We start from the raw sequence: 27,161 nt of genomic DNA, 5'->3' as shown, positions 1-27,161 counted from the left end.
GGAGTATTTCAAATGGTCAGGTTTTCACCACAGCTGTGTTTTCCTGTGACCAGGAGGACCATGGAGCTCCTGCCCTGCTCCCTGGCAGGGAAGTGGTACAGATGCAACCAAAACCTGTTGATGTACACACAAACACCCAGAACCCTCCATCCCTGCAGGAACCTGCTGATTGCTGTCCTTCTGCTGACAGGCAGCCAGGAAGGGTTCATACAAAGGAGAGCTCAGAAAAATGGGATTTTTAACATTTATGGGGATCAGAAACCATAAAGCTGGACTTAGTCCCTTTGCTAGTGGCAGAGCAGGCTTTTAAAACACAGGAAATAACCATTATCCATACTTATACAGTGACATTACTAACAGACTCACAAAACACCATCCCTAATCATTACACATCGTGACACTAAACAATGTGCGGGAAACTGAGGCACAGAAAGTCAATGTCACAACTCATCAGTACTTTGATCATTCATTTCCAGCTAAATTATCCTGCTCTAGCCTTACAAGAGGTGCAAAAATCATGGCTGTCACTGGCAGGAGATCTCCACAGACACCAGGGACAGCTTTTCCCAGCTCTGTAGCACCTTGCTCAAGCCCTGGCCGTGACCCCCCTCCCTGTGCAGAGGCACAGCACCCCAGGAAGGCATTTTGTCAGGCTGAAGCTTTCAGTGCAGCACATTCACACTCACTGCTTGGATGGCCCTCCTCCATCAGGTAATACATTTTAGCATCTCCTCCAAGCAGCTTTTTCTGGGGGCAAACACATCATCTCTTCTGGAGTGTTTCTACATTACCACGGCAGAGCTGCTCTGATGACACACAACTAATGTGGGACTTTGCTTTTACATTTGGTTGCAGTCTGCAATAAAATAGATGGAGGGCTCCTGAGATGTACATTTTGAGTTCTTCCACATCACACTGGAAAGTGCCAACCCATCTTGCAGTGAACGAGTCAAACTCAGGAGTGGAGACTTGAGTATAAACTGGTGTTTCAATGAGTGGGGCAATCATCCTCATTGCTCTTCCTTTGATCACACACAAGAACTCTCCTGCAGACTCAAATGAGCTCATATATCCCTCAAGTGCAAATAGGAATGCAGTCCTCTCCTCTGGACATCGACTACCAATTTGTGTCCTGTCTCATACTGTTCAGATTATGTTTTGGGCTGATATTGTCACTTTTACCATCAAGTTTACTCATTTTATTTATACCAACTGGAGTCATTCTTTTTAGCATAGATATCATTGTGCTTTATAAATCTTATCACAAGGATAAATCAAGAATAACATTTTTTGCTAGTCTATGAATCCATAATTGGGATTTGCTCTCTGATGTTTTATGCAGATGAGGATCTTTCTCAATCCACTTCTACACATGCAGAAAAAACCCCCACACTCTTCTCTAGAAAACCCAATGAATTTTAAATTGAAGCCTTCCAGATTTTTTGTGCACAAAGGCTGATTCTATTTGCACACTCAACAAACTCCTGGAAGAGAAACACATTCATTTTAATACCTACTGCTAGATCTTAAAGCATGTTTTCTTTTACAGAAGGAAAACCTTAAAAAAAAAAAAAAAGTATGAATAGGCTATTTGCTCAGAAGCTCTTCTGGCTCTGGAAACTTTCTTTCTGAAACTGATGGATGCCAGATGACAGGGCACAGGGGGTGCCAGGAGCTCAGGACCCACATCCTCCCTCTCTTTTCCAAACATCAACTCAGAAACTCCAGCTGGGACACAGATCAGTGACGGCTCCAGCTGATGCAGTGATCACCAGGACTTGGAAAACATGGCAGCAAAGCCCTCTGCACACATCCCAGCCCTTGCTTTTATTCTGGTGGACTCTAAATCCTCCTAACATGCCAGGGCTTTAGGAGAAGAAAAAAAATCTTAAAGGACCTTATTTTAGTATGAATCCATTACAGAGAAAACAAGGTGTCATGAGTGTGATACTGCTTGGGGGAATGTTGGAGCTTCTTCCTCTTTCCCTAACATGATGTAAAGGGTCTATTAAAAGGGAAAATACCACTCTCTCATAGAAAATAAAAAACCTATGCCCTTTTGAGATGAATAGATGTCAGTCCAAACCAATGGCTTAAATTAAATATTAAAGATTGAAAAAAAACAACAAACCTCCTGAACCAGAGTTTGATTTATATAGTACTGTTCCTTTAGAAAGGATTTGTGGAAACATCAACTCCTTCCCTCTGTTGTTCTTTGTAAAAGAAAAAGAACAAAATCAATTTCTATAAAGCAAGATTATTTTAGGAGTCAAGTTATCAGAAATGCCTGCTGTATCTGGGACATCAGTTTTCTTCTCCCCCATCCTTTCTCTTATAAGGCAGTGACTGCAGAAAAAAACTGAAAAGGATTCCAGAGCCAGCCCAAAACTAGGTTATTTCCACTTTTCTCAATGTGATTAAACTTGTCTGTATTGCAATCTCACCTATTTTCAGCTAACATGATCAGCAGAAGCTCAGCTCTCTTCACAGACCCACCTTTACTGCAGCCAGCAGCATCCCTGGGCCCATGGGCTGGTTTTCCATGCTCTCATTTCAGTAGGACACCATGGAGCACATGGGCACCCAGCAGCCAAAAATCACTGCTTTCCCCAGGGGGACTCTCCCACAAACAGGAACGGTGCTGGCAGCATTTGTTAACAAAGCCAAAACAGGTAATTACAGGGTGATGTTTAATAGCAGCTATGAACCTTGTGCCCCATTTCCAAAATCAATAGAGGCATGGACAATCCTTAGGGCACTTTGGGCTTCTCAATCTCCCAGGCTCTTCTGGAAGGGATTACAGCATCTAGCACTGGCTCTCGAAATTTTGCAGAATGTTCCCGTCTTTCAGGAGGATTTGGCATGACAGAGCCCAGGAGACAGGGAGTGTTACAAGCCCCTTATCCACAGCCAGAGTTTTACATTTCATGCTTGGCTTGGCACCAGGTTTTCAGCTGCCCAAAGGAGCTGATCCCCTGGAGATCCTACCCTAGACCCAAACCATGTGAGGAGGTGACCCAGCTGCCTGGGAGCAGGTGGGAAAACATGAGTGAGGGGAGCTGGTGTGGGGCTGCAAAAGGCAGCCTCAAGTGTGGGAGAGCTTAAAAAATGTGCTGGGAACAAGCTGTCCATGGGGGTGGGAGGGTTAATCACACAACAGCCCCCATGAGGGCCTGTCTCACAAAAAGCTGTCTTTCACAGGAAGGAAAAAGGAGAAAACAGCTGCTAAAGAGAGAGAAAAGATGCTGCAATGTTAGAGAACTCCTCTGGGCTTGCAATAAGACACTGGAGCAAGTTTGTTCTTGAATGTGTCTGAAATGCCTCCAAAGCAAACATGCTCTTTTGAAGAAGGATGTTTTTATATGTAGCTTTAAAGAGATTAGTTGCCAATAGAAGAGCACAGCAGAAGAAAACATTGAAAAACAACTGGAGATTGTACTAGTGGTTATCACACTGAGCAATCAATATTAGAGTTAATGTTGTCACACATTAATTTAAATATCAGAAGCCCAAATGAACTAAGGAAACCCACATAAGAACAATGAAATCATTCACCTGCATCCAATCAACTTAGTGGAGGAGTTTTCTCCTGTCCTGCATCTGCAGCCTCTTGTACGAGTGACATGTGAGTTTGCATGGGAATTTCAGATGGAAAACCCAGAAAATTGTTCAGATCAAGTTGGATTTGGCTCCATGACTACAAACAGCAAATGCAAATCCTGTTACATGGTGCACACTCACAGCGGGATAGAGATAAAGCAAGGGAGATGCTGGGACGTTCAGTAAAGAAACCACCACAAAATTTGGCTTGCCTTTCATCAGATGCCCAGAAGGAGAGAGGCTGAAAGGCTGTGCTTACTCATTACTGCTCCCCCTGTTTATTTTCTCTCCAGAATATGCCAAAATATTTATCCACCTGCTGTGTTTTAACACTGCACTGGAAAGGGACTGGAAATACTTTGCAGATCTTTTGCAAGTTTGGTTTGTATGAAAAAAGGGAAAAAAAAAGGAAGTTGAGGATCTGTGTAGCTGGGTAAACTTCCACTTGAAGCTCTCAAGTGCTGTTAGGCAAAACAGCAGGATTTTATTAAAGCAGAGATGTGCCTGTTGCCATACATTACTGTGTTCTGCTCTGGATGCTCACAGATGCAGACACTGAGGCTACAGGAGGTTTATCAGGGGTCCAGCCTGATCCATGTTGCTGGGCACTCAACAGCCCTTGAAAACCAACCAACCAACCAAAAAACCCCAAATACCACATCTGACTTTTCACAGGCAAACCAGGTTCATCCAGCTCCACCTAATTAACCCAAACCCTTTAAATCTGACAGAAAACCCACTGGCCTAAAATCACAGACTTTGAGAGACAAAGACAACTGGCTTTTAAAGGTTAATTTCTAGGCACACTGGAAGATGCTTTATATGTACAGCTCGGTTGGCTCCATTATTAAATTAGCAGGTTACAAAGCTGGTACACCATGCTCTGCACTGGGACATTAAGCTGAGGGAATTTTCCTCTCAACACTGGCATCTCATTATTTGCTTCTGTTGATTATTCAGATTGCATTAGATGTCAAGGCTTGCTAAATTCAAAGACCTCACTGAGACGAAGGCAGTTCTATCCATCACAGACAGCGCCGAGGAAATGAGTACAAAAGCTTCACCATCCCTCAGGATAACAAGTGATGCAAAATGTACCACACCATGCCTTATTTAAAAGTCTTTTGAAATGTCTAACAGTGTAGATTCAATAGGGGGAGGTGCAGAGGAGGGGGAAATCCATCCAGTTTCAAGAGGCTCTACAGACAGAGCTCAGTGAATTGTGCTGTGTTTTGGTCCTCACGTCTACAATTCATACCTAGCTCACCTCTGCAGCACAGATTCCAACCCTGAAAAGTGGGAGACGTCTCTAAAACAGAGGAACAAGCTAATTAAGAGATTACACTTCCATCTCCTCCTCTAAAAAGAGTGCTTGTTGCAGAAACAGGTCCAGCTCCCCCCTGCCCTGGCAGCTTGAAATATCCTCTCTGGACAAATAACAGCTGCACCTGAAGGTAAAGCAGCCCTGTGCTGTGTGGCTCCAAGGCAGCCTTGTCCTTCCTGCCTGAGGTTCCCTACCAGGAGCACCTCAGGGCCCCATCCCCTTCTGCTGCTCCCTCCTGCCTGCCCTGGGCACAGGGGGACTCTCCAAATCAGACATTTGATCCCACACCCTCACTCAGGCACAAACAATGCAAAAGAGCCTGCACAGCCAGAAAGTTGAATTTGCTTTGGTTTAATACAAAAAAAAAAAAAAAAAAAGTGGAGGTTGCCTAATTGTTCTCTCAACTAACCATTTTAACCTTCTTTCCTCCTACTAAGTGAATATCTCATGTGATTTCTGTGCTAAAAGCAGCTGAATGTCAGAGACTTTGATCTTGGATCCAGCCCTTTTTTTTTTTTTTTTTCTTTACAGGATTTGGATCTACTCTGATTTGGCACCATGATATTGGTTTCTATCAAAGTGCCACTTTCTGTTTGCTTTTTGCTTGCTCACACACCTCAGCCCTTTGGAGAGTGAGTGCCAGCCTAAGCACTGGGGCAACTGAACTATCATGGGAGGAAACTCTCCTTGTGTCCCCAGAGCATCCTCTTGGTGCTCCCAGGGGACATGAACATACAGGTGGGATGGGAAAATTATTCCCAGGGTAATTCTCTGCCTCCCTTCTGTACCAGAATTACTGCAGACATCACTGCCATCACATACCAGTGCAGTGGGACTGAGCAGTGCTGGTGGTGCAGCTGCAGGACTTCCCAACCTGAAATCACAACTTCAGCTCGGAGGATAGCAGCTCTGTCAAATGAGAGAGGGAAAATCCCTCTGCCCTGCACAAGTCCTGGGCTCACTGAATGACTTTTCTTCTTTAATAGCTACCTTCTGCATTCAGAGCATCCTCATTTTTTTGCCTTCTCCCTAAATACTGGACACTGTCTCAAGCTCCCTGCACACTCTCTAGAAAACAAGTACAAAGCACTTTTCCCCTTCTAGGATGATACACTGTATAAAACTACATAAAGGCACATTAATCACAGAGCTCACATTCATTTATTCATGCCATTACAGATCAGAAGTATTCTTTGGTTTTTGAACAAATGAAGTTTGAAAAGCCAAAAGAGAAAAAGAAAGAAGAAAATGGAAATAAAAAAAATACATCAAAATACTAAACATGGGAGAATATTGAGCCAATACTCTCATGGATTTCTTGCCAAAATCACTTGAAAGACTTTCACAGCAGAAATTGGGACAGAATAAAAGGATAAAAGGACTGAAAATACTAAAAGAATATGCTGAACAATTTAAGAAAAAGGTGAACAGAAGGTCTGACTGAAGAAACTTAACTGTGATCCTAAGGCATTTCCATTACCCATGAGAACACAAGCTCTTCTCAGGAGCTGGAGTTACCCTTCCTCCCCTGCCAGCACCAGGACAGAGGTCCTGTTTGGGACATTACTCTCAGCATTTACCACCCCAAATCATAACCCCATGCTCTGAGGAACAGCACCTTCTGCAGAGGTCTAAGAGCAGGGAAATGGATAAGTGTGGTGATAAATTAAAACAAACAAATATAGATCAGCTCAGATTTGGGCTCAGGAGACCATCAGCAACCCCTTCCCAAGGAGCAGGTAGGGATGAGGACTGTAAAAGTGGAGAGGTGTGGACAGGGCCAGCACTGGGTCTGGACCATCTGTTGGAAAAGGCTCCTTATGTCCAGCTCAGCCTGCTTTGGAGGCAACTCAACACCAAGTTTTGGCTCAAGAGCACTAAAGAGAAGAAACAGATGTGGGTTTTGGAGCAAACAGCAGGAATAGCCAAGAATGTGCAGTGAAACACAAGAGATTCCTGCTGTCCTTACCGAGAGCTTAACGAGCCCAAGGGCTCTGAACATCTCTTGTGGGAAGATATTATCCACAGGAACAGCGATCGCTCGCAAAATCCAATTAGGCCTTGCCTACATCAAAATGTCAAAGGGAAATAAAGGTGTCTGGTCCAAATTTGTCAAGTGCCTCCCAGCATTTCCGCAACAGATGGTGTGGTTCTTGACAGAACTATGATGTGTTAAGTCAAGATCGATCTGCAAACTGCAGATGATGAAGACGTGATTAAGGAAATAAGAATCACTCTTGGAGACAGTGGTCTTAATCAGTTAGTTTCCATTCCTTGAATGCTTAACGGTGTAAAGTCTGTTCTGCAGGCCATTTGCAAGGACACCTGTCTTACCAGTAGCTTCCTGTAGCAGCCAGAAAACACAGTAACTGATAAAGCAAAAAGGTGAAGGCAAGTTTCTAAAACACTTGTTCAAATTTGAAGTTGGCTATTATTTTATAGTTAATCTCTTCTGTCTGTTTGTGGTGATGAGGGAGCCAGATGTTTAATTAGTTTTAACAAAAAATTCCATTAAAATTTTTCTTGCTTCTACTGAACTAGATTTATAACCTGTGTAGACAGAGACAATTGAAAATCCAAAGAAAAATATTCTATGGGGAATCCAAGAAAATCTGCATCTCAGAACATTTTCTCCTGTACTTGGGGACCTTCAAGGTCTGTAGACTCAGATAGAAAGACCACACACATTTTTCAGCTGTCACCATCACTTATTCATTTAACAAAGGAAAAAGAAAAGCCTAATTACTCATGGGTCCATTTTTAATTTGCAGGGTTGGCAATGTTTAAGGGGAAAAAAAACGAAGAAAAAACACAAAGATGAATTATCCCTTCACTTAGAGCAGTAAGAAGATAGGGGTGTTTCCAGGCAGGCAGCTCCAGCGGGGAGTGCTCAGGAAGCTTTAGAACCCAGAGCTCCATTCCAGCCAACTACCAGCATCACACGGTAGCTGCCAGTTTGCAACCCTCTGCAGTTTTTGTTTGCATGCTTTTAAGTAATATTTTGCTCAGGGACTTGTTTCTGTGTTACTCTGCCCAATTTCATCAAGGCAGTTTTTATCCCCACCCTCCTCAGGCACAAATCCCCCAGAATCCTCCTTTCAGCAGGTCCAGCAAGCAGAAACTCTTTTTCTGTAAAAAAAAAAAAATTAAAAAAAATTAAAAAAATAATCCAAGCTAGACTAAGGCCACTATTTTTTTATTTAAAATAAGAAGTGTCCTTTAGTCTTCCCAGCTGTCACAGGAAAACCCTCCACATGCAGACAAATTGTTGTGCACAAATAACTACAAGCAGTTCCAAGCTAGCATTTTGCAATCATATGTTCTACTATTATTCTGTTAAGCACAGAAAGACTGACAGTCATGGTTATTTTGGCTCTTCAACCCTCTGAGTGCCCCTCAGGTACTGCTGTGACTGAGCACAGATCCATTCCCTGGAGGCTGCTAACATCATTTTCTACTTGTTGCAATTTTCTTTCCTCTTCTCCTAATTAACACTGTTGTAAAACTGGTTGCTCTCCCTTAACCTAACCAGTTTCAACATATGCAACAACATTGACAAACTCCTCGATTAATTATTTAAAAATACCGATACAAACATGTTTTGGGGCATTGTAAAACCACCTCAGTGTAAACTGGACTTCAATATAAAGCAGATCCCTGTCTGAGCTGAAAGGACTTAGTTTTGGTCACAGAAAAAGCCTGTAAGCACAATAAGACTGGTCTTTTTCAGGCTGTATTCTCGTGCTTTCCAGGATGAAAGGAAAAAATAAAATTGCAAGCACGTTTCTTTCAGGTCAGATTTCAGCCTTATACAAAACTGAAATCTTTGTCTTAAATAACAGTACCCTCCTTGCCATTGTGAGGGTCAAACTACATTAGCCAAGAACATTTCTTAAACTGCTGTTAAAAAAATTAGGTTTTTCTAGTAAACACAATCCCATGTCTAGACGGAGCCTGAAAGGAATCTACTAAAACCATCCAAAGAAAAATTGTAGAAACAGCATATTCTCCTTCCTGCAAGAATTTTTTTTCCCCAGAGCTAAAGTATCTCCACAGACTCAGCCCCAGCCCTTTCTCAGGGGGTTCAGATATATCTAAGGGGAGATTTGGGCCTCTCTCAGTGGGGTCAGGAGAGTTGTTCCAACACCTGACACCTTGGTCAATACTTGGATCTATAGAGGCTGCATCCCTGTCCCTCGCCAGCAAATTCCCTCCTGGGCACCAGGGAGAGCCTTTGGAGCATCACGGCTCATGAGGAGCAAGATGTGTGAGTCAAACACAGGCAGGAGCAAACCCCAGCAGAAAGGGGACTTCATGAAGGTCTTTACATTTCCCTCAGGACCAGATTCCCCTGTTCCTCAGAATGGGGAGAATATGGGAGAGGGAGCTACAGCCCCAGGGTTCAGCTCCTGCCTCTGGATCCATCCCACCCCTGTGGCTGGCCTGACCCAGCAAACCTCCACTGTCATCTCAAGGCCATTCCCCACTCAGAAAAAGCTCAGACAGCTTAGATTATCCTCCTCCCTTCCTAAAATTTGTCTTGTACTTGTGCCCAGGGCAGGAACAGTTTAGATAGCATAAATAGAAATAAATGATAACTATAAAGCAAATAACAGCAGCGTGGAGGGAAAGGCATCTTCTGGAGTGTGTTAAGAAACACGGGACAAGCTGCACTGAATATCAAATTAGGAAGAATGGCTTTTTTCTTCCTCCTCTTCTCCCTGGTGAAACCCCAAGGCATTTCTCATTCTGCTCTGAGGCACAGTGCCAGCGCCTCTTTTAACAAAAACTGTTTTCTGGCCAAGCATGGGGACCGGGAGACTCTGGTTTAGCAGAAAGTGTTCTGGTCTCAGTATTCCAGTGGGTGCCAGGCTTTTCTAAACTCCTTTACCTCCTATGACAGCAACCTACAGAAAGTCCTGGCAGGAGGACTCTGTTTTGCCCTCATTTTCCCCAATTACAGTCATTCAACCCTCTGCCCCATCTCAGACACAGGTCCCCTTCCCCTGAGCACATCCCATTTATCAGCCTGCCTTGGGGACACTTCATCCCCTTACTCCTCTGAACTTTTCACTCCCATTGGGCATCTCCACAGCTCACCATTCAAGCCATGGCTTGTAGGAAGGAGTATGAAAGCACACTGTGTGTGGAGACCTGTTCATCATAAGAAGGTATTTTACTGTGCCACGTCCCTCATCCATTTGGTCCAGCCAGTGGAAATGGGTGCAGAGCACTTCTTGCAAAGGTTCAAAGTGCCCTGTACGGATAATAAGGCCAGACATCAAAGTATAAGGAAGAAAATAAATGCAAAATGTAAGGTGACACCAATGTCACAGCAGACCTGGGAACTTCTTGCATCTCAAACAAGGTGAACCCTGAGAGGATTCCCAGAGTGCTGCTTTTCCCACCTAAAATCAGGGCAAAGATCCTGAGCACAGGGAGGAGAGGTGATGAAACACCCCAGGCACCTTGCAAGCAGCATGTTCAAGGTGGTGTGGAGTTAACAAAACTCCACCTCATTGAGGGAATTGAATATGGCAGGTGAGAAACCACAGGACAACACAACAAGCCGAGCAGGAGCCTTCAGTATCCAGATGACTTTGGCAGGAGCCGGAGCCAGCCGCAGCGTGTTGGAGGCACTGCTGCCCAAACAAGGCAGAGATGCTGCTCAGCATGCAGAACAGATGGCAAAAAGGCACAGGGCTCTTCATGGCACGTTCAAAGCAAATCACTGAGGATTATACCAGGAAAGAGTCACTGCATCATGCCCTGCTCCTCCTGTAGGGCCACCATCACAGACCAAAGCCTCTTCTGTGCAGCTTTTACCATGGAGGAGGCTCTTGCATGACAGGAATGCAGTAGAAGGTAAATATAACTTGGTACAATCCCAAAGCTAAATTAAAATTTAACTTCAATTTGCACTCAAAATAAGTATACTTTGAGTGCTGGGACACAAATAGGATGACTAATATGAATGAGTTAATAGAAATGGAAATCACTCCCATCTGAAGTGAAAGTAAGAGCCAGAGCTTAACATACTTAAATTCTGGAGACTGGATAATTCCTGAGGATAATGATAATTAAAAAAAATCTATCAAGGCATAAATGGCAGTGTGTGCTAGGAAACAGCAAATATAAAACTATGTTTAAGAGGAGCCCATTAATCCAACTGCACTAGTGTGCAAGATTTCCTGAACAAGTTATGAAGGAACAATAATTAAAAGATATGGTGGTTAATGGAAAGCAGTATAAAATGTAGCATGGGTGTACAAAGAGAAGCTCATGCCAGACTGAATCCAATATCTTTCTTAAAAAAGATAGCTAGTTTTCTACAGGAAAAATGTGGAAAGTCTAATCTATTTGGACATCTGTAAGGAACTTGGAAATAAAACTTCATGAGGAAGTACTGGTTGGAGCTAGAAAAAAAAGGGGTGCTACAAAAAGTATTAGCAGTGAGAAACTCTCCAGGGAGCTGACCAGAATATACACATGCTGTGTTCTTGTCCTCCCATCTTTTATCATAGCACTGGCTTAATTGTTTAAGGTTAGTCTGAGTTTCTATGGTTGATGAAATTCAATTCTCACATCTTGAGTACTTAATAAGCCTACACATAAAATAAGCTTTTCTTTTTTTTTAGTAACTATTTATTGTCTTTTGAAGTAGACAAGGACAGTGGTGTGTATGTCCTTAGCTTCAGGAAAGTTCTGTAGACATTTTATGTTCTAAACTCTCCAGTTTCTAGTGTTCCCCAAGCCTATATTCCTCTCAGCTGCAGCCCAGCTTTGTTTCTTCACACAGTTTCAGCCCATCCTCTGTCCTCTGCAAACTCAGTCACATCACTGCCTATGATCTGGTGTGGAAGAGAGGAGGCTCAGACACTCCATCTCCAGCTTTACACTGTAGATACTCCTGCAGCACCAAAGGTGGGCATCAGGCACGTGCAGATCCCCTGCCCCACAAGGACCAGCAGCACTGAGCTGTGGTTTAGAAAAACACAACCACTGGCAAGGGAAAGGACCATTCTTGTGCCACCTGAGAGGGAAACACAGTGTTTATGGCTGGCAATCAGCACAGTCCCAGCACTGCTCAAAGCCAGCCTACTGTGGGGAAGCACAAAGAGCCATTTCCCTGGGCCATGCCTGCAGAGTGCAGTAGCAAACAGGAATGACGTGGCTCTGGACCTCAGCTGTCTGTGCTGCCCTTTGGGAGACTTTCTACAAAAGCACCTTGCAGGAGCACAATCCCAACCTGAGCTTTCCCCAGGCACAGGGACTCTTCAGCTCCAAGAGTGCAAGCACAATCTCCCTGTATGGGCAAGGTGGCAGATACTTGTCAGCAGGAGAATATCTGTGTGGCTATTAAAGAAATAAAACCCAGAAAGGCTGCACACACCAAGTGGTACTAAACTGCTATAAAATTCAAATTAAGCTGCATTGCATTGCACAAACTTCCCCCCAAACCCACCCCATGTAAGGTTATTAAATGAATGTGACTCAAGTGCTACAGAGAGAAAAAAAAAAACCAATATGAAAATTCCTGAGAAGCCAGTGCATAATTTTCCCATCTCCAAGCCATAATGTGGCAGTGCTAGGAGGTTTCCTATTTTGGAAACATCAGGCAAGCACATTCTGTCTCCATCCCAGCATGTCTTAATCAAAAGCATCCTGATCTCAGGTTCAGCAGCTATTTGCAGGAACAACCAGCAGCACACAAATGATCAGAGAGATTACAGAAGAGAGGAGTCCTGCACCAAGAAGCCTTAGCAAGGTCTCCTACCCTTTCCAAACATGTCTTGGTGCCTTGGTATCTCCATACACTGCTGCAGGAACCAGAGAGGAACAGCACAGTCAAGACGTGAGCATTTTGGCCAAACCAGACTGTCCAGGGCATCACTCATTCAAGGATGCTGAAGATAATTTGGGTTAATTACACTGTGGCTTGTCTATCAGCCTTTGGGTAGAGTGGAGAAAGTGGGAGAGATATTGGGAACAGGGTGGGAAGGTGCTGAACCAGCCTGGAAAGCATCTGTAAAGAGCAACAGTGTGTAAAATCAGAAGTTGGCTTTCTATAGGGAGACAGAAGAAGATCCAGTCCTGATGTAATTTAAGGTTTAACTGCTTTAAAGAGATTCAGGCATGCAACAATTCACAGCTCTGCCCTCCCTGAAACCAAAGGTTCAGACATTGTGAAATGGAAATCAGTGTTGATGAGCCAGAGCTCCCTTTTCATTACAGAAATAATGAATAAACAGCTACTCCTCACAAAAGGCAATAGAAAACTTTACAAGACCATCCACAATTTGAATATTAACAAGCTTAAAATATATTAATACCACAAGTATCTGATCTTTTATGAGCAGGAAAAGAATATTAATTTACTGCTGAAGAATATTTTGGGTCTTCACCTCCTGTGATGAATCTCTCAGACAAAATCAAATCAATTCATATTACTACTTGTCTATCATCAGATCATACTGAGGTACCATTCAGAAGGTAATTGAATAAAGTTTTTAATCTCAGATGACATTCAAACACAGGTAAACAGCTTTCTCACTATTAAAAAAAAGTTACTCTTAACAGGTGGCAGATGTAATGATGGCTTTTAAGGAGATTGCAGTATTAAGCTGAACAAGAATGACAGATCTGACAGTGTCTCTTCAGTGGTCTTTGGAAACAAAGTTTGCTTTCAAACTTTAGAGTCACTGTCTCAGAAGCTCTCTGGGAAAGATCAGCTCTCCATGGAAATGGTCAGGTATTTTCGGTTGAGCTCTGTCACAGCACACCCCTCATCTCTCCAGAGCCTGTCCTCCAGCACTGGAGAGGCCAGTGCAGCTCAGGTGCTGATGTTCAACCCTGCCTCCACTCATCACCTCTTTGGGCACATCTTCCCTCTGGAAGGTTTAAGGAAATCAATATCCTTTGGTCTATAAGTGTAAGAGAAAGACCCTGCTTCTTTCTGGAAGCTTTATATTTTATTAGATCAGTGATGTAGTTTTAAAAAAGTAAGAACAAAAAACAAAATAAGAAGAAACATACTTGCCTGGAAGCCTTCCTCACTGCCTCTTTTTACATTAATACAGATATTGCAAACCTCCTTCTCTAGACATATGAAGACTTAAAGAATTTGCTGACCTGGCTCCACCTTGACAGAACAGCTCCCACAGCACCTGCACTATCATCCACCCGAAAGAGACACTGCCATCAAAACCCAGCGTGCCTGCTAAGCTGAACAGTCCTGCAGAGACTGCAAGATTCCCCCAAGACAAAGACAAAATAATTCACAGGAAGCCAATGCTCTCCAGGTCAGCAGTGAGTTCACCCAAGCCAAAATCCCCCAGAGGTTTTTTCAGACATTTCAGGTCCTCACTTCGGAGAACCAGCCTCCCCCTGACCTGTACACCAAAACATTCCCTGCCCTGCTGCCCTGCACCAGGCTGGGTCCTGCTTAACCTGTGTGGTGCCCACCACATCCCCATGAGTTTGGGAAACCCCTGCAGTCAGAATTGCTCTCTGTTGAGAATGGTTAACAATCCAATTAGTTTAAAATTAGCTGGTTTTAAGGTGCAAGAAAATACTTAAGTCAGGAGGAATCCTCCTCTTTAATTAACTTTGGTGGAAAACAAGTTTGTCAGACAGCATGGATATGTTTGTTTTGGTTCACTAGATTTCTTAATAAACACATTAGGTGTAACATACTACTTTGAGCTTAATTGCACAGCTATAACAAAATTCAATGAAGAACATAGTTAACAATTGCTAAACTGCAGCAGCTCCTGTTATTGCTCACAGAGTTATTCCAGCTGGCAGTGGTCATCTGGCTCCTCTGGATCCTAACAGAGCAGGGACCAACCCATAAAAGAGGTAGGAGAGGGGAGAGACCAATATACACTTAAATAATTGTGCATCAAGGCCTTGTAAATTCCAATTTCTGCTAACACTGCTTCCCATGGAGAACAAAGAGCTTTGGCTGGCATGGTCCATGCTTCTCCCGCCCTGGAGCTGTTGTGTTCCCTTGCTGAGAGCTGAGCTCGCTGTGAGCTGAGCTGCAGAGATGCCCCACGCAGGGGACCCGTCCTGCCGAGCCTCCATCAACACCCCAGGGTGGAGACTCACAGCATCAGCCACTCCTGTAGCACTCACAGCCCAGGGAGGAACAGCAATTCCTTCTTCTCTGCAGGTCAGTACCTGGCTTTAAGCATTTCTGTCCACCAGCTGGGAATCCCTGGAGGGAAGAGCAGAAGGAAGAGCTACAACCAGCACCTCCCTGCTGCCAGGGCCAGCCCAGCTGTAAGGATTAGGAGAGTTTGCCTGCCCAGTGTCCCTGTCTGAAGGTCACAGCCAAGCAAAATGCACACACTTGTTCAGCATCACTGCAGCCTCAGTTTGGGCATCACTTGTCCTCGTGCTGCTTCACTGGTGGGAGCTCTCATTTTGCAGTGAGAGGAATCAGTGCTTCTCCACACATGATCTTCCTCTGGCAGGAGAAGGGAAGCCAGACTGGGGTGCTGGAGAGTGATCCTTGCATGCTGCTAATGCAGAGGGACTGGTGGTGCAAGAGCAAGGCAGGGGCAGGCCAGGTGAGACCCTGTGAGTCCCCACACCACGAGCAGCTCTGCACACACTGGATGAGACATGTCCCACCCCAGGGAACCCTCCAGGAGCACCCCCTCCACATCCCAACACATGCAAGTCTCAAACTCAGTACAGGCTGATCCAGCCAAGACAAGGAACAGCAGTGACAGAGACACAAATAATTTTAGTTTTGTTTGACATAGCTTCAATTTTCTACTCCTCCTGAGAAGCTGAGCAGCAGCAGTTGATCCTAACACACACACACACATATATATATAAAACACATTCCTGTGATGGATGTCTCCCTTCCTTACCACATCTCTCAGTGAGCACACAAATTAACTTCAGTCAATCAATCATTCTTCTATCTGCACCTATCACCATATATTAACTCCAGTGATAAGATAGTGATAGGATGAAGTTTGGATATAGGCCTCTAACCTCTGGCTGGTGCAAATGAGTTTACACAGCCCGTACTTTCACAACCCCATGAGAAGAAATAATACTTACTACCTCTGGTTTAATGATGAGCACAGGCTGCATATCCGTACTTTTATAGATACCCTGGAGAAAGGTGAGGGAAGGTGCACTCCATAAGCATATTGATGAGTTATATAGAAGTGCTCCCAGTACCCATTAGACACTCTAATGTGATGTAGTCTATAAAGAGGAACACAGGCTGGACAAATCACTGCACTCTGTTACTTTACAGGTGATAGACAGAGAGGCCGTGGACAGAAGTCCTCTGACTAAAATTTAATCAGACAGGAGACAGTGCACAGCAGGGATTTTGCTGCTGTTTTACCCATCATCCCTCAAGAGGAGAAAAACAATCCTTGCTTAGCTTTGGTGTCAGAGAAAAATTAATGCCACACTGGGGGTGATGGTTGAAGGCCTTTTCTCCACAAAACCATCCCCAAGAGCTGTTCGTTCTTTTCTGTCTCTTCCCAAAAAACAATAATGTCCCAAGCCATCCATTGCACACACCCGCAAAATGGTGTCATTTGTTCCACTCCTTGGTAAAGTCCATTTTGACCTAAAACAGCAACAATTTAGCAAAGCAAAATTAATCCAGCTTCTTCCGGTAGATGAAGCGTATCAGTCATGGAGAAGATCTGCAATTTTCCTCCCTCTGCCTGCAATTGCAAACTGTACTTGGCCTCTGGTGTTTCAAAGCATTTATGTTTAGAAATCTGGGTTGTCTGCAATTAAAATTGTTCATTGCCATTCAAGGGAAAGTGCAAACATTCTCCCCAAAGGTTTTGCAGGAGCCTGGCTGACCATACACCCCTCCAGACCTCTCAGGAGGCACCGCCAGTGACTCAGCTGTCATTCCCCTCAGTTTGGTGAATATTCTCTATTCAAAGGTGGTTACAACCAGAAGAAACAAATAACCCTTTTCAGGCTGTGTCACAGCAGAAAGCCTGGAGAGCATCAATTAAGGTCAAGCGAAAGAGGTAGGAGGGTTAAGAGCGCAGGAGCAGTCAGCAGCAAAATATTGCCAATTAACATAAGCGCGCGAGTGTTCGTTCTGTTTTAGCTCGTTAAATATTGAAATTAAGTGTTATGAACTATTAAATAAAATTAAAGTCAAAATTAACTGCCATGCACGCTATGCCTCGCCTTATAATGGCTCATTAGTGCTGCTCAGCAAGGAGCAGCACCCCACACACAGCACCAACGCTGCTCCCTCTGGGATCTGCCTGCAGACACTTCCCATGCACCAGGCTCCCAGGAAACTTCATGGGCACCAGTCTGACACTTGTGGATCAGGAGCCAGCCTGGTCCATCAGAGCTAGACACAGCTGGAGAGGTGTAATAACCAGCAGCAACCTCCTGAAGGTTTCAAGTGACAGAGCTCCTCTCAGAGCAGCTTTAATATTCCCCCCTCTACGTTTGCTAATTACAACACCTAAAAATACATCGTTCGCCCCAGAGACCAAGAGGATTAAGTCACTATTTTTTTTTTTTCTACAGACATGGTATTTTTATAGGAAGAATCTTTGGTAAATATATGGAAATGAACCAGCTCTCCTAAAAGGTTCTCTGATTTTAAGTGAAGACTGTTCTGCATTACCAGCTGTTTATATGCACTGATTGAAGGCATAATTGACAAGGGATAATTGCTTATTCTTCCTAATACATGGTGAATTACATTTTTCTGACTCAGCACACCATGCTGATGAGAAGCCTCACAAAACACTTGCAACAGAATCAGTTTGGAGGGCAGGAGCCAGACACACTTTTCAACAGGAGGGGCCACTTGGGCCTCATCTTGAGCCCTACAGAGCCGTGCTGAGTCCTCAAGAAAGCTGTGACACCACCCAGGAGGGCTGGGTCTCCTTGGCACTACAAAAATAGCTCAGCAAAAAGCGCTGCAGAGCTGCCAGCACATTGTACCTGCTACAAATCTGCCATCAAACACAGATGTATTAAAAGTACAACAGGATCAGTGTTAATTCAAAACTGTGAGAGGCTTTAAATACTGAGTACTAACTAATCAGGTGAATGTAAGATCTGCTTAAGACCACAAGCATTTAATAATGCTGATAAAAAATTAGCAAAGGCTGATAATTGCTTTGCAGAAAATACAGCCCAAGGAATGAGTGGAAGGAGGATTTAAACCCCTGTAGTATTTGAAAGGAAAATATTTTTGTCCTTAAAATGCTTCACAGCAGTTCAAAGGGGGCAAAGAGCTTTCAGAAAGGGTTTTAGGGATTTGAGAAGTACATTTGGAAGTCTTTCCAAAAGTCTTGGCAATTAAGCTGGAAGAAGGTATTAATGAATGGCCTCGAGTCCCACTGACTCAGCCCAAGAGCAGAAAATGCCTCCTTGCTTCAGCACTGCTGGGAGGCTTGCAGCACTGGTGCAGGGTCTGCTCAGTGGTGACACAGGGTCCTGCACAGACAGGAGGACAAAACTCTCCCTAATTGCGGTGCTCAGGCAAATGCTTCACACAATGGGGCCAGGGTAGTATTTTATGGATGTTCTCACAACCCACCCCAGCCCTCCTGGCTTCAGAGACTTTGGATGAGTATCTCCAGCTTTATCAGATAAGAAGCTTATTTGAAATTCAAGGCAAGGATATTCCAAGGCTCTTCCTTTTCTGCATGTTCATTCGGTTTTAATGGAAAGATATTTTATCTAAGGCTTTTTAATTCTGGCTACAGAGTATAATTGGCCAAGACTGGAAGATAAGCAGTTAAAAATCTCCATTTCCTTTTTAAATTAAGGTTTTCTTGAAAACAACCTAAATCACATTTAATGAAGTCAAAATATTTCATGCTTATTCAGTAAGTTTCACGGGAATTAATTTTTGGTTTATATCCAAACAACATTTCTGATTGTTGAAATACAGTGTGCCTTCAAATTAAAATCCATTGGTGGGAGATGAAATCTAACATTTCCTTCAGATTAATGCCAACACTAGAGAGGACATTTCTTGAACAACATCACTGCTCCAAGGAGCTATTAAAAGGTGCAAAAGAAGTTCCACATGCAGAGGTGCAGAGTTCATCCTCCCAGAGCGTTCCTCTTGCTCCAGGGATGGCTGCTGAGCACAGACAGCTCCAGGTTCACCTCCCATCACCACAGCACGACAGGGGTCTCCAGAATGGCCACAAACTGACCAAATCAGGGTCTTTTTTCTAAATCTGCCTCCAACCTGTGTGCTCCATGCTGGGCTGCGCTTCACAGCCACAGCCTGAGTCCTGATTTACACAGGCACTCAAAAGCATCCCAAGTGCTCAACTCTTAAGCAGCATTCTTTGCACAGACTTCTTTTGGATTCAGCAGCAGTAAAGGGCAACAAATTCTGCCAGCTCAGGTGAAGCTTTGTCCTGGCATAACTTCCCCAAGTCAAAGCTGGGCAAGGAGGAATCAATGTGGGACATCACCAACCAGATCAGATTTAAGATGAGGCAATAATGTCCTAGAAGGTGCCACTGGAGAGTGTTCCTAAAAGGCAGAGAAGCACTAATGAGACAGATTAACATTGACTTTGGCTTATTTCTTCTTCCCTAAAAGAGGGAAGAATCTCTAACAGCAGGAGAAGTGGTCTCCAGCAGCATTTGAAGCTTTGGGAAGTCTTCTAACCACACCATGTTCCCAGGCCCCCATATCCACATTTCATCAGTGTTTTCCTGGGTGGAGAGGTGGAGCAGACCCCCTTTGGCACCCCAAGGACCAGCCCCTATTCAGTGCCAGTGAGCTGCCATGCAACATTAAAGGCTTTGCAGTGTGACATGGGAATACAGCACACGTAAAATCTCCATTTCAGAATTCTGCTGCTTAATTCAGGGAGACAGAAAGGGAACGGTGGAAAGCTGTGAGTCTGGATTGTGTCTTTGAGGCATTTTAGGGCTCCAGCAGTGATGCCCAATTAACACAAACAGCCAGTGCCAAGCACACCCCAAAGCACTATGTGCAGCTTGCTCTGCACAGCACAGACACTGCCCTGCATGGAGGTGGCAGGCTGTTTTCCAGAGGCTCTGCTGCATCTCACAGAGCAGAGCTGTTTCCTTAACCTACTGCTGTAGGCTATGGGTGTAAAAGCAATACAACAGAAGACAAAAAAAAAAAAAAAATAAAAGAGGATGACCCAAAGAAAATAAACCTGCACTTTCTTTCAAGGAAACTGTTGGCTCATTCACCAAGCACAGCACCAAGCCTGCCAGAGTTTAAGAACTGCTTGGTCAACACTCAGGCATATGGGGGGATTTTTGGGGTGGTCCTGAGCAGGACCAGTTAAATTTCAGTGATTTTTGTGGGTTCCTTCCAGATCAGGATAGTCTGTGATTCATCAGCCAAGAATTAACTGGCAATGGCTGCTCAGCTTGGGTTTTGCTGGCCAGGATGAGTTTCTGCTGCAAAAGCATCAGGGGAGCTAATAGCTGATAGAAAGGGTTAAAAGATGACTCCAAAGCAGACATTTCAATCAGGTACCTCTAATTAGAGCCACAGGCTGGGGACAAGGGAGGGACAGCCAGCCTAAGACCTGGCACAGGAGACAGCTCACATCAAACTGTTGTGTTTTACAGGGACCACTGCCCTTACCCAGGGTCATGGGAAGCTGAGCAGAAGGCTCAAAACAGGCTGAGAAAATGAGTAAGGAAAGTGTGTTAGAGATGCAGGCCACGTAATTACAGGCAGAGACACCTGGATGGCTTAAGAGAGGTAAATGAACTTAAGTTCATTAAGGACCTAACACAAGACAGCCAATGATGTGAAGTGTCAGTACTAAACAGGGTGGAGGAATTTAGCTCTTCAGGTCCATCACCAGTTTGTTTTGCATATCAGGATCCCAACAGGGCTGCTGGGGCACAGCTGGGAGTGGGAAGCATGCAAGAACTCATATAGATATTCCTGCAAGCTCATACAGAAAGGACAACACAGGGAGACTGGGAAAAACCAGGAGATCAGCCAAGGCACGTACAGCAGGGACTTCGCAGTCACAAGCCTCTGTCTCAGCTTCATGCAGCAGCTCTGGCTCATTGTGACAGCCTTGTGCCACCAGCTCCACATTCAGACAGAAAATGGCTTTTTCAGCCCTAAGCTCACAGCACCCAAGAGGCCACTGTGCTGGCCAGCCTTACGTGATGTGTTTAGGAGGCTGGGCAAGGAGCTCAGAGGGGCAGCAAGAAAATGTTCAGAGAGGCTCTGGGCTCCAAAACCACACTGGGCTTCTAGTGCCTTCTTCACACTAGACAGCTGGGAAGAAAATTCAAATGAAAAGCTAGGCCAGGAGGATTGCAGCAGCACACTTTGCACCAACATGTGCCCAGTTTGTGCTGCCTTCCTGCTCTGTCCAGCAGAACAGAGAGACTTCAGTGTCAACCAACACTGAAAGAGAACAAACACTGCAAGAAAAGGCAGAGAAAAATCCACTTTTCTCGACTGTATCAGAGCTGTTAGCAAAGAAAAGGAGAACCTGAGCAGCCTTCTTGCAGGAGATTGTGAATGAACAGCTAGCTGTGCCCAGCAGCCACACCACTGAGGACAGCCTTGCTGGACCCTGGGCCAGGTACTGCCATCCCAGCCCTGGTGGGAGCTGGTGTCCCCAAGCCCAGTGGGAACCACCCTTGGTGGCACAGGTGCTGCCTCACAGTGCTCCAGAAGAGAACAAGCTGCCTCATTCAAACAAGAGAACTTGAATTCCTGCCCAGCAAACCATCCTCTTGAAAGGGAACTTTCGGATCAGCGTTTATTAATTCTGGAGTGTGATTTTGTTTCCAAGAAACTTTCTCAGCTGAAACAATGAAAAAAATGCTGGTTTGGCAAAGTTTCTGATTGAGAATTCAAGTGACAGAGCAAGTATTTTGCTGATAACGAAATCATATACATTTTTGTTTTATAGCCACTGCTATTTGCTGCAGAATATTTATGGTATGTGATTTAAAAAAAATACACACTCAGCACAGCTCAGACTTCTTTCCACAGACAGGTCTTCACCCCATCAGAAGTTTTGTCAGGGCAGAGGAGTTACCTCTCAGAGGTCCAGACACACACATCTGCTGCACAAGTGAGCCAACTCACCCTTCTGCATGGCACAGCACTGCCAGGAGCTGCACAAGACTCATCCATGCTTCTTGAGTTCCTGTTAACCAAACAAATTTCACCTGGGAAAACAATCTGGAATTCAGTTTAGCCAGAGGAACACAGAGTTGTTGCTCCTGCGCACAAAGCACATAAAAGCCCATCCAAGAGCTCTGTTTTGCTCCTATACTTTAATTTATATAAAATCAATATTAGGCCAAATGGATGTGCTTATATAAGCTGTTCATAGGCAGCCTGGATTATGAGTGTGGTTTTATATGACTGGAAAGTCCTCTTTTTTTCTTGTTTTTTAAACCTCTTACTGTTGAGACTGGAAGCATAAGGAAACTTCCAGCTCTGGCGCTTGCCTCGCTTGGTTTGCCCAATAGATCTCCAGGCAAGAGTGCAGATTGTGGTGAGATCTCACACTGGCACCTCTGAAAAACAACGTGGTGACAGACACCGGTGACTGCAGGTCAGAGCAAGCAGCTGGCAAATGGCTACCAGCACTGCTGTGGGAGAAAGCAAGGCTATCAAGCCTGGAGTATTTATCAGACTGCAGTAGAGCTGACTTGCCTGCTAAACAGGGTGGGTTGGGTTTTTTTCCTCCATTCAGATGAGGAGGGAGTTGAAATCTCATCCAGCTGTTTGCTGGAAAGGAACAGCTTTCCACTCTAGCAGTAGCAGCCCTGCCCAAACGACTACTCTGACAGCAAGGATATATTGCCTTCCTACTTTTGTTAAGAACAAAATCCAGGGATTTGCAGCTACATCCCCCATCATTAATCACCTAGGTTCAAAGATTTTACTTTTGTGTACCTCCAGCAGAGCCCTTTGATATGCAGAAGCTGTGTTAACCCCCAGGTGATGGCTCTGATGTGGGGAGGTTCAAGGGCACAAACGAGTTTCCATTTAGACAAATGGCCACGATGGGAATGGGGGGCACTGAGAAGAGCCTGGAAACCATCCTTGAGGCCTCTTTCCTTAAGAGTATGCACAGGGTGAAGTCTGACTCAGCTGAGAATTGAGGACAATGTCCATCAGGTCAGGACCCCCAGGTGATCTGCTCAGGCCTGTGTTTCCCAGTGGAAGCATCCCAGGCAGGCGCAGTGGGGAAGCTGTGATGTATCTGCCCCCATTACTGAACTCAGCTGGTTCCCTTCATTGCTCAGCTCATCAATCCATGAAGAAGCTATTACTGTTATTGATGTGCCTCAGACCTCAGGAGTCCTCAGACTTCCAACCCCAAGAGCTTTAAAGTCATGAATTAAGCCCAAAGAGTCATTATTAAAAAAGCTGCAACCATTGCATTATTTTCATCTGCCGTCTGTTTAAATGCTTTAGGCTATACTTAGCTCAAGGTTTCTCTCCACAAGAGCTAGAAATTTACTTGCTCTAAACGAAAAAAAAACTTCCAATTGTCCTGGAGTTATGCAGTGATTTGAAGTTTTCATTACTGTGGCACTTGCAGTACGGGCATAATGCTCCAGTGCTTCCAACTTGTCCTTGAGAATGTGTTGCTCAAGGTGGGGAAGGATGAAAATCCAGGGTCTGGCCAGAGCTCTTCTCACATCATTTTTTCCCATATGCCTTTGGAAGACAGAGGTGCCACAGTCCACATCAAGGCCGTGACTTCCTTAGGTGTTTTCCTGCCCTTCCCATCATTAATTTTAAACCACTAGATGAAGAGGAGCTCAGTTTACCTTCAATTTCCCACTTGGATTAATTTTCAAGCCATCACAAGTGAATTGAAAAGTAAACCACAGATTCAGTTTCCTAATCCACTCTGGTGGATCCACCCCACTCTTCATTCACCTGCTCTCACCAAGAGCAGCACTGATGGCAAAATGAAAAACAAAAGGCAGGTGATAAGAAATAAGATTATCTAACCTCAAAAATAAGGCTTTTCTTTTTTAAAAAAATTTTCTTCTTTACTGAATTCCCAGTTCTCCAAGTCCTAAAGAGGAGCAAAGATCAACTACAATTGATTAAAAGACATTCTGTTCTGCAGCCACAATATTTGAAGTACATAGACCTCAGCCAGAAAGAACCCGTTTAGATTTTAATTACTTTGAATGCACATAATAGAAAGTTTGTGGTTACAAATTAGGACCCAGTGCTCCTTGACATCAGTGAAAAAATGGCACCAAGATCAGACTTGGCCTTGCAAAAAAAGAATAAAAACCTTCTTTTTCTTCAGGAATAGCTTTAATTTTTATGTTCAGTAAGAATTCAAGAAAAAAGCCCAGTATGTTTCTCAAGCTGGAGACTTCTGTGTTTTATTTTCTGCTTTATAAAATAATCCTACTGGAAACATCTCTCTGCATACATTCAGTAACTCTATTCCAACAAAAAAGGAAGCCCTGCCCAATACTGTAGATAGCTTTAACAAATATTGAAAGGATTGCTCTACAAACACCACAGCCCTGCACAGAGCTGGAATCCAGAGCAGCACTGGAAGGTGGATGCATCATCCCCAGACAGGAGGCACTCTCCTTCCACAATACCCTTGCCATGCAATAGTCCCCTCTGGGGGTATCAGCTTAGTCAGTAGCAATATAAAGAAGATTTATTGAAAGACATTCACAAAAGAAGCTTATAAGAAAATTACACACATTCCCACTGCTGGAAAGGTAATTGCTGCATTAGGGAATGAGACCATTCAGTGAAGTCAGTGCAAAGGGTCTCATTTGTAAATGAGTGCCCACAGCCTTGTCTATCTCCCAGGGAAGTTTCTCACTCCTTGGAAATTGTGAGCAGACACCTGTGGGTCCTTGACAAGGACCAGGCCCTTTGCATGCCCCCCAGGGAATTTTTGGGTGGCAAGATTCCAAGAAGAAAAATAAAAGGACTAAGTTGACCTGGGTTAATTTTTAGATTCAAAAATCCCCACTCCTGGCTAAATCAATTTGTATTTCCTCCTCCTGATGTCAGGATCTCCTTTCTGAGCTGACCAAAAGCTGTACCACTCACAAGGGCAATAACAATTCCTTTAATATGTAATTTTAAACCACCCACCACACTCAGTCATTCAAGTCTTTGATACTCATGTGCTGCTTTACTGAGGCCCTTTGTTAAGGCATGATGTGATAGACCTGAAGCTCTCTAGGGTGAGCCAATTTTCACAGAACGTGGCTTTAGCAAATTCTATGTAGCCAACTGGAAAATTAAGAACTGTCTTTTTTTCTCTGGAATTTATTAAGGTTGAAGTAGTCTTTATAAGCGTCTTCTCAACATGTCAGTACTATCTAATCAATTGAAGATAAATTAAGGGTTTGATCACTCTTTCACAGGAAGTGACCTGATGATTAGAGACAATACTTTGTGTGTTACTTCATCCAGTGCAAGAAGAAGAAAAATCTACTGTACCTTGCTACAAGTGGCCAGTTTGGGGTACTTGAGGCCACCTGACCTTAAGCATCACTCAGTTCCCACTGCTGTCTAAGAGTAACTGTACAACATACTTGCTTTGCAAGTGACTCTGCAGGAGAATTGCTATAATTATTATTTAAATAGCTTAAAATTGGAACAGCTTGAAGTGCATCAGGGCAGACTGGACCATGAAAACCCAAGGAGTGCCACACAGCCCCCTGGGCTCACAGCAATATCTCCTCTAAAGCCTTCCTGAGAGGCAAACACTTGATTTCGTTGCTCAAAAAGATGAGAGACCTGAGGTAAAGCCACTTTAAAATCACAGAATCCACTAAGGTTGGAAAAGATCTCGAAGATCTTTGTCTGCAGCCATTGACACAGCACCACCGTGTTCACCTCTAAACCGCATTCCTCAAGTGACACATTCACTTGACTTTTGAACTCTTCCAGGAATGGTGATTCCACCACTTCCCTGGGCAGCCTGTTCCGCTGCCTGACCACCATTTCAGTGACAGAATTTTTCCTGTCATCTATTCTATAAAACTCCCCAGCACAGCCTGAGGCCGTTTCCTCTCATCCTGTCACCTTCACGCATCCAAATTCCTGCTTCCACCATTTCCTAAACCAGGTGGGGAAAAGGTTGGAAAGCCCATACCAGTCTTCCCTCCAGCCACCTGCAGGGTCTGCAGAAATGCCCCCACAGGAAGGGAAAAGCATCTCCACAGAGGCATCTTTCCAGCATCCCCATGCAGGGCTTCCATCCCTTACCAGGCAGAGACACTGCCCCTAACACTGCTGCTCTGCTTTGCTGTCCAGGAGCCAGGATTGCTGAGCAATACTGACAAATCTGGCCTGATATCCTTCACCCTGAGATGCTTCTCAGACACACAGCACTGATGGCTGCCCATCTCCCACGTACCCAAATTGATCCTGAAACAACCAGGTATTCATTTCAGGGAAAGTGTTGAAACAAGAGTAGGAAAAAAATAACCCACAGGAAAAAATAGTTTCTATTTGGGTGTAATAGATGCCTTGGGAAGATGACAGCCTTTGTGTATTTGTTGATAGAACAAGCTGATGGCGGGACTGGGCCACAAGAGAGGCTAATGAGCTTCTGCAATTATTACAGAAGGTCTGCTCAAGAGAAGCTGAAGATCAGTGTTATTGCTCTGGCTCAGGAATCCCAATTTAGGAAAGATGTCATTCAGACTGTAACAGGTACAAAGAACCATACATGTTTGGTTAATCTCACAAAAGAAGATTAAAAATAACTCATTTCAGTTTGCAAATGAAAGTCTAGTGGTACAATTGCATTCTTTGTACAGATCAGGGAGATTACCAGCATCAGACCCTGCCTATTTTTACACCAAGAGCTGGAGTGACCCTTGACTCCAGCAAAAATGTGCAGGACAAAAAGCAGTACAGGCACAAGGGGAATTTTTACATTTAATTTCCAGTACAAATCCATTGGCTAGTTAAATGTCTAAGTGTTAGATGAGGGCATTGCTGGAAAAGCTTTCCCATAGGAAAGGAAGAAATAAGCATCCCTTACTAAAAGGATCCTACTTGCTTGCAAGTTCTCTGAACAGGACTGAGATCCTTCACTGAGCCAAGACACTGAGCTGAACTCTCAGCTGCTTCCCTTCTTCCCTGACCCCACAAAGCAATCTGTGTGGATACCAACAGCCCCAGAGCATCCCCAAAGCTCTTCATGTTTTTCAGTCTCCTCATCACTGAATATTTCCATGAAGCATTTGCA

The 27,161-nt window shown here is 44.2% G+C and overlaps 1 long non-coding RNA gene across 2 annotated transcripts in view; it reads right to left on the bottom strand.

Moving 5' to 3' along the window:
- Nucleotides 1-7,611: 7,611 nt before the first annotated feature.
- LOC111934049 (uncharacterized) overlaps nt 7,612-27,161 on the bottom strand; it is a 38,069-nt gene continuing 18,519 nt past the window's right edge. For both annotated transcript variants that reach the window (XR_015275985.1, XR_002866986.2), the window contains exon 3: nt 7,612-8,053. This is a non-coding gene — a long non-coding RNA (uncharacterized LOC111934049). The remainder of the gene's footprint in view (nt 8,054-27,161) is intronic.

This window comes from Cyanistes caeruleus, chromosome 13 (assembly GCF_971803275.1).
Source record: "Cyanistes caeruleus chromosome 13, bCyaCae1.hap1.1, whole genome shotgun sequence".
NCBI lineage: Eukaryota > Metazoa > Chordata > Aves > Passeriformes > Paridae > Cyanistes > Cyanistes caeruleus.
This window is presented reverse-complemented; position numbering and strand designations above follow the sequence as displayed.